Source organism: Coregonus lavaretus (assembly GCF_964263955.1).
Source record: "Coregonus lavaretus genome assembly, contig: HAP1_SCAFFOLD_621, whole genome shotgun sequence".
NCBI classification, from domain to species: Eukaryota; Metazoa; Chordata; class Actinopteri; order Salmoniformes; family Salmonidae; genus Coregonus; species Coregonus lavaretus.
Window position 1 is genome coordinate 57315 of NW_028159804.1, and position 19572 is coordinate 76886.

Consider the following 19572-nt stretch of genomic DNA (forward strand, 5'->3'; position numbering starts at 1 on the left):
CAGCAGTTACTCTTCCTGTGGTTTATTATGGATCCCCATTAGTTCCTGCCAAGGCAGCAGTTACTCTTCCTGGGGTTTATTATGGATCCCCATTAGTTCCTGCCAAGGCAGCAGCTACTCTTCCTGGGGTTTATTATGGATCCCCATTAGTTCCTGCCAAGGCAGCAGTTACTCTTCCTGGGGTTTATTACGGATCCCCATTAGTTCCTGCCAAGGCAGCAGTTACTCTTCCTGGGGTTTATTACGGATCCCCATTAGTTCCTGCCAAGGCAGCAGTTACTCTTCCTGTGGTCCAGCAACATTAAAGCAGTTATATACAATTTAAAATATTACATGACATTACAGTTCATAATGTGCCTATGTTTGTGTTGCTTCACAGTCTCCGCTGTTCCATAAGGTGTATTTTTATCAGATTTTTTAAAATCAGATTTGACCGTTTGCATGAGTTCCTTGATGTGGAATAGAGTTACATGTAGCCATGGCTCTATGTAGGACTGTGCACCTCCCGTAGTCTATTCTAGACTTGGGGACTGTGAAGAGACCTCTGGTGGCATGTCTTGTGGGGTATGCATGGGTGTCTGAGGTGTGTGCTAGTAGTTTAAACAGACAGCTAAGTGCATTCGACATGTCAACACCTCTTACAAAAACAAGTAGTGATGAAGTCAATCTCTCCTCTACTTTGAGCCAGGAAAGATTGACATGCATAATATTAATGTTTGATGTCCGTGCACATTTAAGGGCCAGCCGTTCTTCCCTGTTCTGGGCATATTGTAATTTTTCTAAGTCGCTCTTTGTGCCACCTGACCACACGACTGGACAGTAGTCCAGGTGCGACAAAACTAGGGCCTGTACAATGCATTCAGAACGTCTTCAGACCCCTTCCCTTTTTCCACATTTTGTTACATTGCAGCCTTATTCTACACACAGTACCCAATAATGACTAAGCGAAAACAGGTTATTAGAAATGTTTGCAAATTTATAAAGGAAACTACAACAGAAATACCTTATTTACATAAGTATTCAGACCCTTTGCTATGAGACTCGAAATTGTGCTAGGTGCATCCTGTTTCCATTGATCATCCTTGAGATGTTTCTACAACTCAATTGGAATCCACCTGTGGTAAATTCAATTGATTGGACATGATTTGGAAAGGCACACACCTGTCTATATAAGGTCCCACAGTTTACAGTGCATGTCAGAGCAAAAACCAAGCCATGAGGTCGAAGGAATTGTCCACAGAGCTCCGAGACAGGATTGTGTCGAGGCACAGATCTGGGGAAGGGTACCAAAACATTTCTGCAGCATTGAAGGTGCCCAAGAACACATTGGCCTCCAATCTTAAATGGAAGAAGTTTGGAATCACCAAGGCTCTTCCTAGAGCTGGCCGCCCGGCCAAACTGAGCAATCGGGGGAGAAGGGCCTTGGTCAGGGAGGTGACCAAGAACCCGATGGTCACGCTGACAGAGCTCCAGAGTTCCTCTGTGGAGATGGGAGAACCTTCCAGAAGAACAACAATCTCTGCAACACTCCACCAATCAGGCCTTTATGGTAGAGAGGCCAGACGGAAGCCACTCCTCAGTAAAAGGCACAGCCCGCTTGGAGTTTGCCAAAAGGCACCTAAAGGACTCTCAGACCATGAGAAACAAGAATCTATAGTCTGATGAAACCAAGATTGAACTCTTTGGCCTGAATGCCAAGCGTCACGTCTGAAGAAAACCTGGTAGTGTGTGTGTGTGTGTGTGTGTGTGTGTGTGTGTGTGTGTGTGTTGCTCTCTGATTGGGCATTTACTCTTATATTCACGGCAGATTCAAATTGGCTACTGTCATGTCGGAGATTTCACATCAGCTATGAATATAGAATATGCACTTAGTTTGATTTAGTTAGCTTTTCTTACAGTTTTTTTTGATTGCTTAAGCACGATTTTCAAAACAGGGCCCGTGTTTTCAAAACACTACACACAATTAGCACAACCACACACCCAATTAGCAAAACACTACAGATCCTTTGCAAAATTAAACACTCTTGTAAAAACTATACACTTCTTTTTAAAAACCACACTTTGTTACCATATGAAACACACACGTTTCACATTACTATACTCTGTTTGCACGAGTTACACTCTGCTGTGATAAACCTAAAACACTTTTAGCACTTCTACTTCCCTATGATTAGAGTAGGCTACTCTCAACAAAGTACAAATATAATGTAAATTCACCAAACACTACACAAGACCAATGTTGCAGACTGAAGAAACTCATTTATTTCTCAACACGCCCAAAATGTTGACATGGAGATTCATAATACTGTAACCAAACGTCACTTTACGTATTGTAAGTTCAAAAAAAATTACAAAAAATAACTAGACATTGTCTCTTCGCCTAGCTGGATCTGGCCAGAGAATTTCATCAACATCGCAGGCAATGTTGTCATTAGCAAGACACCTTGGAAAGAAACGTCTTGAATGACGAATCCATCCTTGCATTGCTGCTACCTCCATCTGGTCACAGGCCTCCTCCATGGCTTGGATGAGGGGTACCTCAGCCTGGAGACGGAGATCATATACCTTCCACCGCCATGCCGAGAAAAACTCTTCTATAGGGTTGAGGAATGGAGAGTATGGTGGAAGATATAGGACGGTGAAATGTGGATGTTGCTGAAACCAGTTCTGAACCAGAGCAGAGCGGTGGAAAGACACATTGTCCCAGACAACAATGTATTGCATATGATCGATTTGATTTGCTGCTGTTATGTTGTGCAATTGGTCCAAGAATGTAAGTATGAGTGCTGTGTTGTAAGGGCCCATATGGGCATGGCGGTGGAGGACCCCATTCTGTGTAATGGCTGCACAGAGTGTTATATTACCCCCACGTTGCCCTGGGACATTGACTATAGCCCTGTGGCCAATGATGTTTCTTCCCCTCCTTCGTGTTCTCGTCAGGTTGAACCCAGCCTCATCTACGTAAATGAACTCATGCTGGATCTCCTCTCCATCCATTCGTAAAACTCTCTGAAAAACAGTGTCAGGCAAAATTGTGTAGTTCAGTGTAGATCTAGTATACATATTACAGTACAGTAAAAGATTATGAGACAGTATGCAAGATCACACTGCTAAAGTGAATACATACCTCTGCATAATCATGCCGCAGTCGTTTCACCCTTTCGGAATTGCGCTCGAAAGGCACTCGATAAATTTGCTTCATTTGAATATGTTTTTTTTTTTGGATGCGTGCCAGTGTTGATGTTGAGACCTGATGGATATCGTTGAAAATGGCGTGGTTATTGAGCTTGGAGCTGGAGCTGCTTGAGTGTTATAGCATTGTTGGCCAAAACCATGTTTACTATCTCCCTCTCTTGCTGTTCTGTGAACATAGGAGGCCTTCCCCCTTGTCGTCCCTGACCCTCAATCCTATGTAGAAAAAAAAACAGTATACAATAGTACAGTAATTTCACAGGAAAAGGTAACAGAAGTGCTGATAGTGCATAGAATATAGTACTGTAAGCAGTTACTGAAACCGTGCAGATGTTTTTGATATGATGATATTTTTACAATACCTATTTTCCAGTCGAAATGTTCTCATCACACTTGCCACTGTATATCGGCTTAGATTTGGCTGTACTCGCAGTCCAGCCTCCCTCAGCGTCAGGCCGTGGTTGACAATGTGGTCAACCAGTGTTGCGCGGATCTCATTTGTCAGATTCGGTCCTCTTTGAGCACCTTCTTGTCTTCCTCTTCCTCTTCCTCTTCTTCCCCTTCCTCCTCCTCCTCGTTCTCCTCCTCGTCCTCCTCGTTCTCCTCGTCCTCCTCGTTCTCCTCGTTCTCCTCGTCCTCCTCGTCCTCCTCCTCGTCCTCCTCGTCCTCCTCGTCCTCCTCCTCGTTCTCCTCGTCCTCCTCCTCGTTCTCCTCGTCGTCCTCCTCCTCCTCCTCGTCTTACTCTTTCTCTGACTCTTTCCATTGTGCTTGAAGACCGATGAACTCACCTGCTGCTTTTTATAGTGCTTATACACCTGATTGGTGTGTCTACAATTAAGCAAACGAGTGTTTGCACACCTGATGACTGTGTTGAACCAATTGGTTGGACGGTGTGGTAATTTGACAGTCAGTGCTTTGGTATTGCAAGGACGTGACTTCATGATAGATTTTTGTGTGTAATGTATGTTAAGTGTGTTTAGTGTTTTGCAAATCACTGTGTGTAGAGTTTTGCAACAAGTGTAAGGTTGACAATGTGCTTATAGTTGTGCAAATATGTGTAAGGTTTTGCTAATAGTGTACTACTTTTAATTTTAGTGTGTAAGCAATCCCAAAAAACTGTAAACTCTCCCACAGAAAATATTGCGCACCTGGAGAAGTGGCAGCTTGGCTTACTGTAGGTTACGCTGCTCATTGCGTAGTGTCACAAATTCTACAGAAATGTAGCCTATAGTTCTAAATATTGAAGTTTAAGCTATGAAGCCTGTAAGAATCTTTGACAGCATAGTGGTGCTCATCCTGTCAGAGTGTTGGTGTAGGCGCAAATGATGTGTAGGCCTATGGCAGCTACGGCTGCATTTCAGATACACTCGTAGTAGTGTGGTGGGTCTCTTTCTTTTCTGTGTGTAGGCCAGTGCCACAAAATAGCAATTTAATCCATTTTAAATTCAGGCTGTAACAGAACAACATTTTGAAAAAGTCATGACGATTTCATCTTAAAATCTCCTTGTGACAGTGGGAATGGAAGCTTGTTTTGTGCAACAGGGAGGGGCAATTGAATCCAAGCTTCACACATTGTTTTTTATCGTTAAAACATTTATAGCGTATCTATCTATGGGTTGACGTGTTCTGCTCGACCCGCTCAGTTTTCCACCACAAAACACCAGAAAATGTCTCACCTGCTTGTACTATGATTTGGCTATTAGATGTGTGTTTCTTTTGAAAAAATTATGTGAAAAAGGAATACTCACTGAGCACAGAAGTCAGTTCAACATCTAGTTTTGATTTACATTCGGTTGAGTTATCAACTAACATGAATTCAATGTTAAATCAACAAAAACAATCACCATCATTGGATTTAGCTTAAAAGTTGGGTGACTTTTTGCAAATCCAGTTTGTTTCCCATGTTGAATCAAAGTCATCACATCGATTGTTTTGGTTGAAATTACATGGGTTCAACCAGTTTTTGCCCAGTGGGTAGTTTCACCATATTAAAACGAGAGTTCAGTTCACATGACAGGGTTGACCTTAAAATGAGGGACAAACGTAAATGAATCACTAATCACATGAAATAAATACAATCTTCAGAAATGACTTTGTCAAAGCAACAAAGTAGGGCTTTACAGTGATGGTGAACACTTGGAGACATGTTGGGGTTAAGTGGGTTACAATGATGGTGAACACTTGGAGAAACATTGGGGTTAAGTGGGTTACAATGATGGTGAACACTTGGAGAAACGTTGGGGTTAAGTGGGTTACAATGATGGTGAACACTTGGAGAAACGTTGGGGTTAAGTGGGTTAAAATGATGGTGAACACTTGGAGAAACGTTGGGGTTAAGTGGGTTACAATGATGGTGAACACTTGGAGAAATGTTGGGGTTAAGTGGGTTACAATGATGGTGAACACTTGGAGAAACGTTGGGGTTAAGTGGGTTAAAATGATGGTGAACACTTGGAGAAACGTTGGGGTTAAGTGGGTTACAATGATGGTGAACACTTGGAGAAACGTTGGGGTTAAGTGGGTTAAAATGATGGTGAACACTTGGAGAAACGTTGGGGTTAAGTGGGTTACAATGATGGTGAACACTTGGAGAAATGTTGGGGTTAAGTGGGTTACAATGATGGTGAACACTTGGAGAAATGTTGGGGTTAAGTGGGTTAAAATGATGGTGAACACTTGGAGAAATGTTGGGGTTAAGTGGGTTACAATGATGGTGAACACTTGGAGAAACGTTGGGGTTAAGTGGGTTAAAATGATGGTGAACACTTGGAGAAATGTTGGGGTTAAGTGGGTTACAATGATGGTGAACACTTGGAGAAATGTTGGGGTTAAGTGGGTTACAATGATGGTGAACACTTGGAGAAATGTTGGGGTTAAGTGGGTTACAATGATGGTGAACACTTGGAGAAATTTTGGGGTTAAGTGGGTTACAATGATGGTGAACACTTGGAGAAATTTTGGGGTTAAGTGGGTTACAATGATGGTGAACACTTGGAGAAATGTTGGGGTTAAGTGGGTTACAATGATGGTGAACACTTGGAGAAATGTTGGGGTTAAGTGGGTTACAATGATGGTGAACACTTGGAGAAATGTTGGGGTTAAGTGGGTTACAATGATGGTGAACACTTGGAGAAATGTTGGGGTTAAGTGGATTACAATGATGGTGAACACTTGGAGAAACATTGGGGTTAAGTGGGTTACAATGATGGTGAACACTTGGAGAAACGTTGGGGTTAAGTGGGTTACAATGATGGTGAACACTTGGAGAAACGTTGGGGTTAAGTGGGTTAAAATGATGGTGAACACTTGGAGAAACGTTGGGGTTAAGTGGGTTACAATGATGGTGAACACTTGGAGAAATGTTGGGGTTAAGTGGGTTACAATGATGGTGAACACTTGGAGAAACGTTGGGGTTAAGTGGGTTAAAATGATGGTGAACACTTGGAGAAACGTTGGGGTTAAGTGGGTTACAATGATGGTGAACACTTGGAGAAACGTTGGGGTTAAGTGGGTTAAAATGATGGTGAACACTTGGAGAAACGTTGGGGTTAAGTGGGTTACAATGATGGTGAACACTTGGAGAAACGTTGGGGTTAAGTGGGTTAAAATGATGGTGAACACTTGGAGAAACGTTGGGGTTAAGTGGGTTACAATGATGGTGAACACTTGGAGAAATGTTGGGGTTAAGTGGGTTACAATGATGGTGAACACTTGGAGAAACGTTGGGGTTAAGTGGGTTAAAATGATGGTGAACACTTGGAGAAATGTTGGGGTTAAGTGGGTTACAATGATGGTGAACACTTGGAGAAACGTTGGGGTTAAGTGGGTTAAAATGATGGTGAACACTTGGAGAAATGTTGGGGTTAAGTGGGTTACAATGATGGTGAACACTTGGAGAAATGTTGGGGTTAAGTGGGTTACAATGATGGTGAACACTTGGAGAAATGTTGGGGTTAAGTGGGTTACAATGATGGTGAACACTTGGAGAAATGTTGGGGTTAAGTGGGTTACAATGATGGTGAACACTTGGAGAAATGTTGGGGTTAAGTGGGTTACAATGATGGTGAACACTTGGAGAAATGTTGGGGTTAAGTGGGTTACAATGATGGTGAACACTTGGAGAAATGTTGGGGTTAAGTGGGTTACAATGATGGTGAACACTTGGAGAAATGTTGGGGTTAAGTGGGTTACAATGATGGTGAACACTTGGAGAAATGTTGGGGTTAAGTGGGTTACAATGATGGTGAACACTTGGAGAAATGTTGGGGTTAAGTGGGTTACAATGATGGTGAACACTTGGAGAAATGTTGGGGTTAAGTGGGTTACAATGATGGTGAACACTTGGAGAAATGTTGGGGTTAAGTGGGTTACAATGATGGTGAACACTTGGAGAAATGTTGGGGTTAAGTGGGTTACAATGATGGTGAACACTTGGAGAAATGTTGGGGTTAAGTGGGTTAAAATCTTCCTACAAGTCACAGAGGGTGCACTGAGGGACATGACAAAATGCTGAATTTTGGCACTTTAGCAAGTCTTTATTCATATTAAAAAATCTGATTTATTGAATTTTCCATGTGGTCTATATTAAAGGGCACATCATTTAATATAACAGGCTTTTAAAATGCAATATTGGTTCAATAAAATGCTATATTGGTTCACAATTTCTACTTAAAGTATCAAAGGGAAGCAAAAGGCACTGGTTTTAAAGTATCAAAGGGAAGCAAAAGGCACTGATTTTAAAGTATCAAAGGGAAGCAAAAGGCACTGGTTTTAAAGTATCAAAGGGAAGCAAAAGGAACTGATTTTAAAGTAGCAAAGGGAAGCAAAAGGCACTGATTTTAAAGTATCAAAGGGAAGCAAAAGGCACTGATTTTAAAGTATCAAAGGGAAGCAAAAGGCACTGGTTTTAAAGTATCAAAGGGAAGCAAAAGGCACTGGTTTTAAAGTATCAAAGGGAAGCAAAAGGCACTGGTTTTAAAGTATCAAAGGGAAGCAAAAGGCACTGATTTTAAAGTATCAAAGGGAAGCAAAAGGCACTGATTTTAAAGTAGAAAAGGGAGGCAAAAGGCACTGATTTTAAAGTATCAAAGGGAAGCAAAAGGCACTGGTTTTAAAGTAGAAAGGGAGGCAAAAGGCACTGATTTTAAAGTATCAAAGGGAAGCAAAAGGCACTGGTTTTAAAGTATCAAAGGGATGCAAAAGGCACTGGATTTAAAGTATCAAAGGGAAGCAAAAGGCACTGGTTTTAAAATATCAAAGGGAAACAAAAGGCACTGATTTTGATTTTGTGCTATCATTCCATTTCTCTCATCATAACCCAAACTGATCGTGTTATTAGTTTATTATTATTGATGATTGATTATTAGTTGTTGCTCTCTAGATTGAAATATTTCGCCCCCAAAAATGGACTTGTTAATGTAGCTGCTTAGTCAGAGTTGAATCAATTAGAGCTTTCACTCAGTTGAATTAATAGGAGCGTTGGAGAATAATTGACATATATATTTGGTGACGCCATCATTTCTGGTTAATATCAAACAGTCACATCGCAAATTTGGTCAAATAGGGCTTGTGTGCGTGTGTGTGAGTGTGTGTATGTGTGTGAGTGTGTGAGTGTGTGTGTGTGTGTGTTAGAGAGTGTGTGTGTGTGATGGCTTTAAAGAGAGAAATTAAAGAGAAAGAACAAACAACAGTACTTTACTAGTCAGCTCACTGATACACTGATTAACATAGAAAGTGAGGCCCGCCAAATCAACGAACAGGAGATCAAACCTTGCCATCTGCAATGGATTATACATGGGGTTACTCACGCACACAAACACATATACACACAGACACACACACACACAGTGGTTCTTCAATAATTCATGTGCACACCGAAGTACCATCCAAAACCCTCACATACTCACAGATGAGAGATTAAAAGAGATTGGCAAGAGGACTCTAACTAATGTTTGAATGTGTAAAGACAAACACACCTAAACACCAATGTTTATTCATGAGGTGACACTGGATCATCATCGACACACACACATTCTCACTTACAGAAACACACACTGTGAGGTGACAGTATAGAGACAGACAAACTTTGAGGTGACAGTATAGAGACAGACACACTGTGAGGTGACAGTATAGAGACAGACACACTGTGAGGTGACAGTATAGAGACAGACACACTGTGAGGTGACAGTATAGAGACAGACACACTGTGAGGTGACATTATAGAGACAGACACACTGTGATTTGACAGTATAGATACAGAAACACTGTGAGGTGACAGTATAGATACAGACACACTGTGAGGTGACAGTATAGAGACAGATACACTGTGAGGTGACAGTATAGAGACAGACACACTGTGAGGTGACAGTATAGAGACAGACACACTGTGAGGAGACAGTGTAGAGACAGTCAAACTGTGAGGTGACAGTATAGAGACAGACACACTGTGAGGTGACAGTATAGAGACAGACACACTGTGAGGTGACAGTATAGAGACAGACACACTGTGAGGTGACAGTATAGAGACAGACACACTGTGAGGTGACAGTATAGAGACAGACACACTGTGAGGAGACAGTATAGAGACAGTCACACTGTGAGGTGACAGTATAGAGACAGTCACACTGTGAGATGACAGTATAGAGACAGACACACTGTGAGGTGACAGTATAGAGACAGACACACTGTGAGGTGACAGTATAGAGACAGACACATTGTGAGGTAACAGTATAGACACAGACACACTGTGAGGTGACAGTATAGAGACAAACACACTGTGAGGTGACAGTATAGAGAATGACACACTGTGAGGTGACAGTACAGAGACAGACACACTGTGAGGTGACAGTATAGACACAGACACACTGTGAGGTGACAGTAAACATACAGACACACTGTGAGGAGACAGTATCGAGACAGACACACTGTGATTTGACAGTATAGATACAGAAACACTGTGAGGTGACAGTATAGATACAGACACACTGTGAGGTGACAGTATAGAGACATACACACTGTGAGGTGACAGTAGAGAGACAGACACACTGTGAGGAGACAGTATAGAGACAGTCACACTGTGAGGTGACAGTATAGAGACAGACACACTGTGAGGTGACAGTATAGAGACAGACACACTGTGAGGTGACAGTATAGAGACAAACACACTGTGAGGTGACAGTATAGAGAATGACACACTGTGAGGTGACAGTACAGAGACAGACACACTGTGAAGTGACAGTATAGACACAGACACACTGTGAGGTGACAGTAAACATACAGACACACTGTGAGGAGACAGTATCGAGACAGACACACTGTGATTTGACAGTATAGATACAGAAACACTGTGAGGTGACAGTATAGATACAGACACACTGTGAGGTGACAGTATAGAGACAGATACACTGTGAGGTGACAGTATAGAGACAGACACACTGTGAGGAGACAGTATAGAGACAGTCACACTGTGAGGTGACAGTATAGAGACAGACACACTGTGAGGTGACAGTATAGAGACAGACTGTAAGGTGACAGTATAGAGACAGACACACTGTGAGGTGACAGTATAGAGACAGACACACTGTGAGGTGACAGAATAGACACAGACACACTGTGAGGTGACAGTATAGAGACAAACACACTGTGAGGTGACAGTATAGAGAATGACACACTGTGAGGAGACAGTATAGAGACAGACACATAATGAGGTGACAGTGTAGAGACAGACACACTGTGAGGTGACAGTAAAGAGACAGACACACTGTGATTTGACAGTATAGATACAGAAACACTGTGAGGTGACAGTATAGATACAGACACACTGTGAGGTGACAGTATAGAGACAGATACACTGTGAGGTGACAGTATAGAGACAGACACACTGTGAGGTGACAGTATAGAGACAGACACACTGTGAGGAGACAGTATAGAGACAGTCACACTGTGAGGTGACAGTATAGAGACAGACACACTGTGAGGTGACAGTATAGAGACAGACACACTGTGAGGTGACAGTATAGAGACAGACACACTGTGAGGTGACAGTATAGAGACAGACACACTGTGAGGTGACAGAATAGACACAGACACACTGTGAGGTGACAGTATAGAGACAAACACACTGTGAGGTGACAGTATAGAGAATGACACACTGTGAGGAGACAGTATAGAGACAGACACACTGTGAGGTGACAGTATAGACACAGACACACTGTGAGGTGACGGTAAACATACAGAAACACTGTGAGGAGACAGTATAGACACAGACACACTGTGATTTGACAGTATAGATACAGATACACTGTGAGGTGACAGTATAGATACAGACACACTGTGAGGTGACAGTATATAGACAGACACACTGTGAGGAGACAGTATCGAGACAGACACACTGTGATTTGACAGTATAAATACAGAAACACTGTGAGGTGACAGTATAGATACAGTCACACTGTGAGGTGACATTATAGAGACAGACACACTGTGAGGTGACAGTATAGAGACATACACACTGTGAGGTGACAGTATAGAGACAGACACACTGTGAGGTGACAGTATAGAGACAGACACACTGTGAGGTGACAGAATCGACACAGACACACTGTGAGGTGACAGTATAGAGACAAACACACTGTGAGGTGACAGTATAGAGAATGACACACTGTGAGGTGACAGTACAGAGACAGACACACTGTGAAGTGACAGTATAGACACAGACACACTGTGAGGTGACAGTAAACATACAGACACACTGTGAGGAGACAGTATTGAGACAGACACACTGTGATTTGACAGTATAGATACAGAAACACTGTGAGGTGACAGTATAGATACAGACACACTGTGAGGTGACAGTATAGAGACAGATACACTGTGAGGTGACAGTATAGAGACAGACACACTGTGAGGTGACAGTATAGAGACAGACACACTGTGAGGAGACAGTATAGAGACAGTCACACTGTGAGGTGACAGTATAGAGACAGACACACTGTGAGGTGACAGAATAGACACAGACACACTGTGAGGTGACAGTATAGAGACAAACACACTGTGAGGTGACAGTATAGAGACAAACACACTGTGAGGTGACAGTACAGAGACAGACACACTGTGAAGTGACAGTATAGACACAGACACACTGTGAGGTGACAGTAAACATACAGACACACTGTGAGGAGACAGTATCGAGACAGACACACTGTGATTTGACAGTATAGATACAGAAACACTGTGAGGTGACAGTATAGATACAGACACACTGTGAGGTGACAGTATAGAGACAGATACACTGTGAGGTGACAGTATAGAGACAGATACACTGTGAGGTGACAGTATAGAGACAGACACACTGTGAGGTGACAGTAAAGAGACAGACACACTGTGAGGTGACATTATAGAGACAGACACACTGTGAGGTGACAGTATAGAGACAGACACACTGTGAGGTGACAGTATAGAGACAGACACACTGTGAGGTGACATTATAGAGACAGACACACTGTGATTTGACAGTATAGATACAGAAACACTGTGAGGTGACAGTATAGATACAGACACACTGTGAGGTGACAGTATAGAGACAGATACACTGTGAGGTGACAGTATAGAGACAGACAAACTGTGAGGTGACAGTATCGAGACAGACACACTGTGAGGTGACAGTATGGACACAGACACACTATGAGGTGACAGTATAGAGACAGACACACTATGAGGTGACAGTATAGAGACAGACACACTGTGAGGTGACAGTATAGATACAGACACACTGTGAGGTGACAGTATAGAGACAGACACACTGTGAGGTGACAGTATAGAGACAGACACACTGGGAGGTGACATTATAGGGAGACACACACTCTGAGGTGACAGTATAGAGACAGACACACTGTGAGGTGACAGTATCGAGACAGACACACTGTGATTTGACAGTATAGATACATAAACACTGTGAGGTGACAGTGTAAAGACAGACACACTGTGAGGTGACAGCATAGAGACAGACACACTGTGAGGTGACAGTATATATGAGGACACACTGTGAGGTGACAGTATAAAGACAGACATACTGTGAGGTGACAGTATCAAGACAGACACACTGTGAGGTGACAGTATAGAGACAGACACACTGTGAGGTGACATTATAGAGAGACACACTGTGAGGTGACAGTATATAGACAGACACACTGTGACTTGACAGTATACAGACAGACACACGGTGAGGTGACAGTATAGAGACAAACACACTGTGAGGTGACAGTATAGAGACAGACACACTGTGAGGAGACAGTATAGAAACAGACACACTGTGACTCACACACAATGTATGTGTGTGTTTGTGTGTGTGTGTTTGTGTGTCTCTCTGTCTGTCTGTCTGTCTGTCTGTCTGTCTGTCTGTCTGTCTGTCTGTCTGCCTGTCTGTCTTTCTGTGTGTGTGTGTTTGTTTGTGTTTGTGTGTTTGTCTGTGTGTTTTTGTCTGTGTGTCAGTGTGTGTGTGTTTGTGTGTGTGTGTGTGTCTGTCTATGTGTGTGTGTGTGTGTGTGTTTGTGTGTGTGTTTTTCAGCACCACACAAATAATAGACAGTTAACATTACTTTATTGATCAACTGCGCACAACGTCCAACAGAAATGTTACTTCCACTTTTAACCCAACCACTCCAAACGACACACAGGATTTGGAGAGTTGCAGGGGGCTGCCACACTGGGCATCTGTTGCTGCAGGGGGTTACATTTACATTTTCGTCATTTAGCAGACGCTCTTATCCAGAGCGACTTACAAATTGGTGCATTCACCTTATGATAGCCAGTGGGACAACCACTTTACAATTTATTTTAAAAAAATATATATATATATACAGTGGGGAAAAAAGGTATTTAGTCAGCCACCAATTGTGCAAGTTCTCCCACTTAAAAATATGAGAGAGGCCTGTAATTTTCATCATAGGTACACATCAACTATGATGTTGCAAATTATGGTGGAAAATAAGTACTTGGTTACCTACAAACAAGCAAGATTTCTGGCTCTCACAGACCTGTAACTTCTTCTTTAAGAGGCTCCTCTGTCCTCCACTCGTTACCTGTATTATTGGCACCTGTTTGAACTTGTTATCAGTATAAAAGACACCTGTCCACAACCTCAAACAGTCACACTCCAAACTCCACTATGGCCAAGACCAAAGAGCTGTCAAAGGACACCAGAAACAAAATTGTAGGCCTGCACCAGGCTGGGAAGACTGAATCTGCAATAGGTAAGCAGCTTGGTTTGAAGAAATCAACTGTGGGAGCAATTATTAGGAAATGGAAGACATACAAGACCACTGATAATCTCCCTCGATCTGGGGCTCCACGCAAGATCTCACCCCGTGGGGTCAAAATGATCACAAGAACGGTGAGCAAAAATCCCAGAACCACACGGGGGGACCTAGTGAATGACCTGCAGAGAGCTGGGACCAAAGTAACAAAGCCTACCATCAGTAACACACTACGCCGCCAGGGACTCAAATCCTACAGTGCCAGACGTGTCCCCCTGCTTAAGCCAGTACATGTCCAGGCCCGTCTGAAGTTTGCTAGAGTGCATTTGGATGATCCAGAAGAGGATTGGGAGAATGTCATATGGTCAGATGAAACCAAAATAGAACTTTTTGGTAAAAACTCAACTCGTCGTGTTTGGAGGACAAAGAATGCTGAGTTGCATCCAAAGAACACAATACCTACTGTGAAGCATGGGGGTGGAAACATCATGCTTTGGGGCTGTTTTTCTGCAAAGGGACCAGGATGACTGATCCGTGTAAAGGAAAGAATGAATGGGGCCATGTATCGTGAGATTTTGAGTGAAAACCTCCTTCCATCAGCAAGGGCATTGAAGATGAAACGTGGCTGGGTCTTTCAGCATGACAATGATCGCAAACACACCGCCCGGGCAACAAAGGAGTGGCTTCGTAAGAAGCATTTCAAGGTCCTGAAATGGCCTAGCCAGTCTCCAGATCTCAACCCCATAGAAAATCTTTGGAGGGAGTTGAAAGTCTGTGTTGCCCAGCGACAGCCCCAAAACATCACTGCTCTAGAGGAAATTAAATACTTTTTTTCCCCACTGTATATATATATATTTTTTTTTTTTGGGGGGGGGTGGGGGGTGGGGTAGGGGGAGGGTAGAAGGATTACTTTTATCCTATCCCAGGTATTCCTTAAAGAGGTGGGGTTTCAAGTGTTTTCGGAAGGTGGTGAGTGACTCCGCTGTCCTGGCGTCGTGAGGGAGCTTGTTCCACCATTGGGTTGCCAGAGCAGCGAACAGTTTTGACTGGCCTGAGCGGGAACTGTGCTTCCGCAGAGGTAGGGGGGCCAGCAGGCCAGAGGTGGATGAACGCAATGCCCTCGTTTGGGTGTAGGGACTGATCAGAGCCTGAAGGTACGGAGGTGCCGTTCCCCTCACAGCTCCGTAGGCAAGCACCATGGTCTTGTAGCAGATACGGACTTCAACTGGAAGCCAGTGGAGTGTGCGGAGGAGAGGGGTGACGTGAGAGAACTTGGGAAGGTTGAACACCAGACAGGCTGCAGCATTCTAGATGAGTTGTAGGGGTTTAATGGCACAGGCAGGGAGCCCAGCCAACAGTGAGTTGCAGTAATCCAGATGGGAGATGACAAGTGCCTTGATTAGGACCTGTGCCGCTTCCTGTGTAAGGTAGGGTCGTACTCTGCGAATGTTGTAGAGCATGAACCTTTGATGTTAGCGGAGAACAACAGGGTGTTGTCCAGGGTCACGCCAAGGTTCTTTGCACTCTGGGAGGAGGACACAATGGAGTTGTCAACCGTGATGGCGAGATCATGGAGCGGGCAGTCCTTCCCCGGGAGGAAGAGCAGCTCCGTCTTGCAGAGGTTCAGCTTGAGGTGGTGATCCGACATCCACACTGATATGTCTGCCAGACATGCAGATATGCGATTCGCCACCTGGTTATCAGAAGGGGGAAAGGAGAAAATTAATTGTGTGTCGTCTGCATATCAATGATAGGAGAGACCCTGTGAGGATATGACAGAGCCAAGTGACTTGGTGTATAGAGAGAATAGGAGAGGGCCTAGAACTGAGCTCTGGGGGACACTAGTGGTGAGAGCACGTGGTGCGGAGACAGATTCACGCCACGACACCTGGTAGGAGCGACCTGTCGGGTAGGACGCAATCCAAGAGTGAGCAGCGCCGGAGATGCCCAACTCGGAGAGGGTGGGGAGGAGGATCTAATGGTTCACAGTATCAAAGGCAGCAGATAGGTCTAGAAGGATTAGAGCAGAGGAGAGAGAGTTAGCTATAGCAGTGTGGAGAGCCTCCGTGACACAGAGAAGAGCAGTCTCAGTTGAATGACCAGTCTTGAAACCTGACTGGTTTGGATCGAGAAGGTCATTCTGAGAGAGATAACAGGAGAGTTGGCTAAAGACGGCACGTTCAAATGTTTTGGAGAGAAAAGAAAGAAGGGATACTGGTCTGTAGTTGTTGACATCGGAGGGATCGAGTGTAGGTTTTTTGAAGAGGGGTGCAATTCTCGCTCTCTTGAAGACGGAAGGGACATAGCCAGCGGTCAAGGATGAGTTGATGAGCGAGGTGAGGTAAGGGAGAAGGTCTCTGGAAATGGTCTGGAGAAGAGAGGAGGGGATAGGGTCAAGCGGGCAGGTTGTTGGGCGGTCGGCCGTCACAAGTCGCAAGATTTTATCTGGAGAGAGAGGGGAGAAAGAAGTCAAAGCATAGGGTAGGGCAGTGTGAGCAGGACCAGCGGTGTCATTTGACTTAATAAATGAGGATCGGATGTCATCAACCTTCTTTTCAAAATGGTTGACGAAGTCATCCACAGAGAGGGAGGAGGGAGGGGGAGGAAGAGGATGATTCAGCAGGGAGGAGAAGGTGGCGAAAAGCTTCCTAGAGTTAGAGGCAGAGGCTTGAAATTGTGGTAGAAAGTGGCTTTAGCAGCAGAAACAGAGGAAGAAAAGGTTGAGAGGAGGGAGTGAAAGGATGACAGGTCCACAGGGAGTCTAGTTTTCCTCCATTTCCGCTCGGCTGCCCGGGGCCTTGTTCTGTGACCTCGCAATGTGTCGTCAAGCCACGGAGCAAGAGGGGAGGACCGAGCCAGCCGGGAGGATAGGGGACATAGAGAGTCAAAAAATGCTGAAAGGGAGGAGAGGAGGGTTGAGGAGGCAGAATCAGGAGATCGAAGGGAGAAGGATTTAGCAGAGGGAAGAGATGATAGGATGGAGGAGAGAGTAGCGGGAGAGGTTGCGACGGCACATTACCATCTGAGTAGGGGCAGAGTGAGTAGTGTTGGAGGAGAGCGAGAGAGAAAAGGATACAAAGTAGTGGTCGGAGACTTGGAGGGGAGTTGCAGTGAGATTAGTAGAAGAACAGCATCTAGTAAAGATGAGGTCAAGCGTATTGCCTGCCTTGTTAGTAGGGGGGGACGGTGAGAGGGTGAGGTCAAAAGAGGAAAGGAGTGTAAAGAAGTAGGCAGAGAGAAATGAGTCAAAGGCAGACGTAGGGAGGTTAAAGTCACCCAGAACTGTGAGGGGTGAGCCATCCTCAGGAAAGGAACTTATCAAGGCATCAAGCTCATTGATGAACTCTCCAAGGGAACCTGGAGGGCGATAAATGATAAGGATGTTAAGCTTGAATGGGCTAGTGACTGTGACAGCATGGAATTCAAATGAGGAGATAGACAGATGGGTCAGGGGGAAAATAGAGAATGTCACTTGGGAGAGATGAGGATCCCTGTGCCACCGCCGCGCTGACCAGATGCTCTCGGGGTATGCGAGAACACATGATCAGACGAGGAAAGAGCAGTAGGAGTAGCAGTGTTTTCTGTGGTAATCCATGTCTCCGTCAGAGCCAAGAAGTCGAGGGACTGGAGGGTAGCATAGGCTGAGATGAACTCTGCCTTGTTGGCCGCAGAACGGCAGTTCCAGAGGCTGCCGGAGACCTGGAACTCCACGTGGGTCGTGCGTGCAGGGACCACCAGGTTAGAGTGGCAGCAGCCACGCGGTGTGAGGCGTTTGTATAGCCTGTGCAGAGAGGAGATAACAGGGATAGACAGACACATAGTTGACAGGCTACAGAAAAGGCTACAATAATGGAAAGGAGATTGGAATGAAATGAACTAAACATCTGGGAAAGCGAGAGAGCGGGGCCTCCCTCACTTACCTTTCACTGAAGCACTCAAATATAACTCTCCCAACTTCGACTTTAGAAATTATAATTGTTGTAAACTAGAGCGGTTCAATGTTTTCTAGGAATAGACTCTAACTTCGTTTATTCAGCTAGCTAACTTGGTACAGTATTCTTCCGCGAAAACCGCCCAGGGCACCGTATCCTAAGACCCATAGCTAACTAGCATGCTAGCTTCCAATAACACACGGTTTAGCACCAATACTCGGTTACCACAAACTACCAATAGTGTGTTAACACGCTAAACTCATTTGTGTCCGTGTCTAACGTTGTGTAAAGTTTGGGGGTTAGTTTTGACAGTTTGAGTGAGTACATCGTCAACTTATTCAGCCAGTTAGTTAGATATAAGGTCCCACAGTTGACTGTGCATGTCAGAGCAAAAACCATGAGGTCGAAGGAATTGTCCTTAGAGCTCCGAGACAGGATTGTGTCGAGGCACAGATCTGGGGAAGGGTACCAAAACATTTCTGCAGCATTGAAGGTCCCCAAGAACACAGTGGCCTCCAATCTTAACCGGAAGAAATTTGGAACCACCAAGGCTCTTCCTAGAGCTGGCCGCCCGGCCAAATTGAGCAATCAGAGGAGAAGGGCATTGGTCAGGGAGGTTACCAAGAACCTGATGGTCACGCTGACAGAGCTCCAGAGTTCCTCTGTGGAGATGGGAGAACCTTCCAGAAGGACAACAATCTCTGCAGCACTCCACCAATCAGGCCTTTATGGTAGAGAGGCCAGACGGAAGCTACTCCTCAGTAAAAGGCACATGACAGCCCACTTGGAGTTTGCCAAAAGGCACCTAAAGGACTCTCAGACCATAAGAAACAACATTCTCTGGTCTGATGAAACCAAGATTGAACTCTTTGGCCTGAATGCCAAGAACCCTGGCACCATCCCTACGGTGAAGCATGGTGGTGGCATCATCATGCGGTGGGGATGTTTTTCAGTGGCTGGGACTGTGAGACTAGTCAGGATCGAGGGAAAGATTAACAGAGAAAAGTACAGAGAGATCCTTGATGAAAACCTGCTCCAGAGCGCTCAGGATCTCAGACTGGGGCGAGGGAACACCTTCCAACAGGACAACGGCCCTAAGCACACAGCCAAGACAACGCAGGAGTGGCTTTGGGACAAGTCTCTGAATGTCCTTGAGTGGCCCAGCCAGAGCCCGGACTTGAACCTGATCGAACATC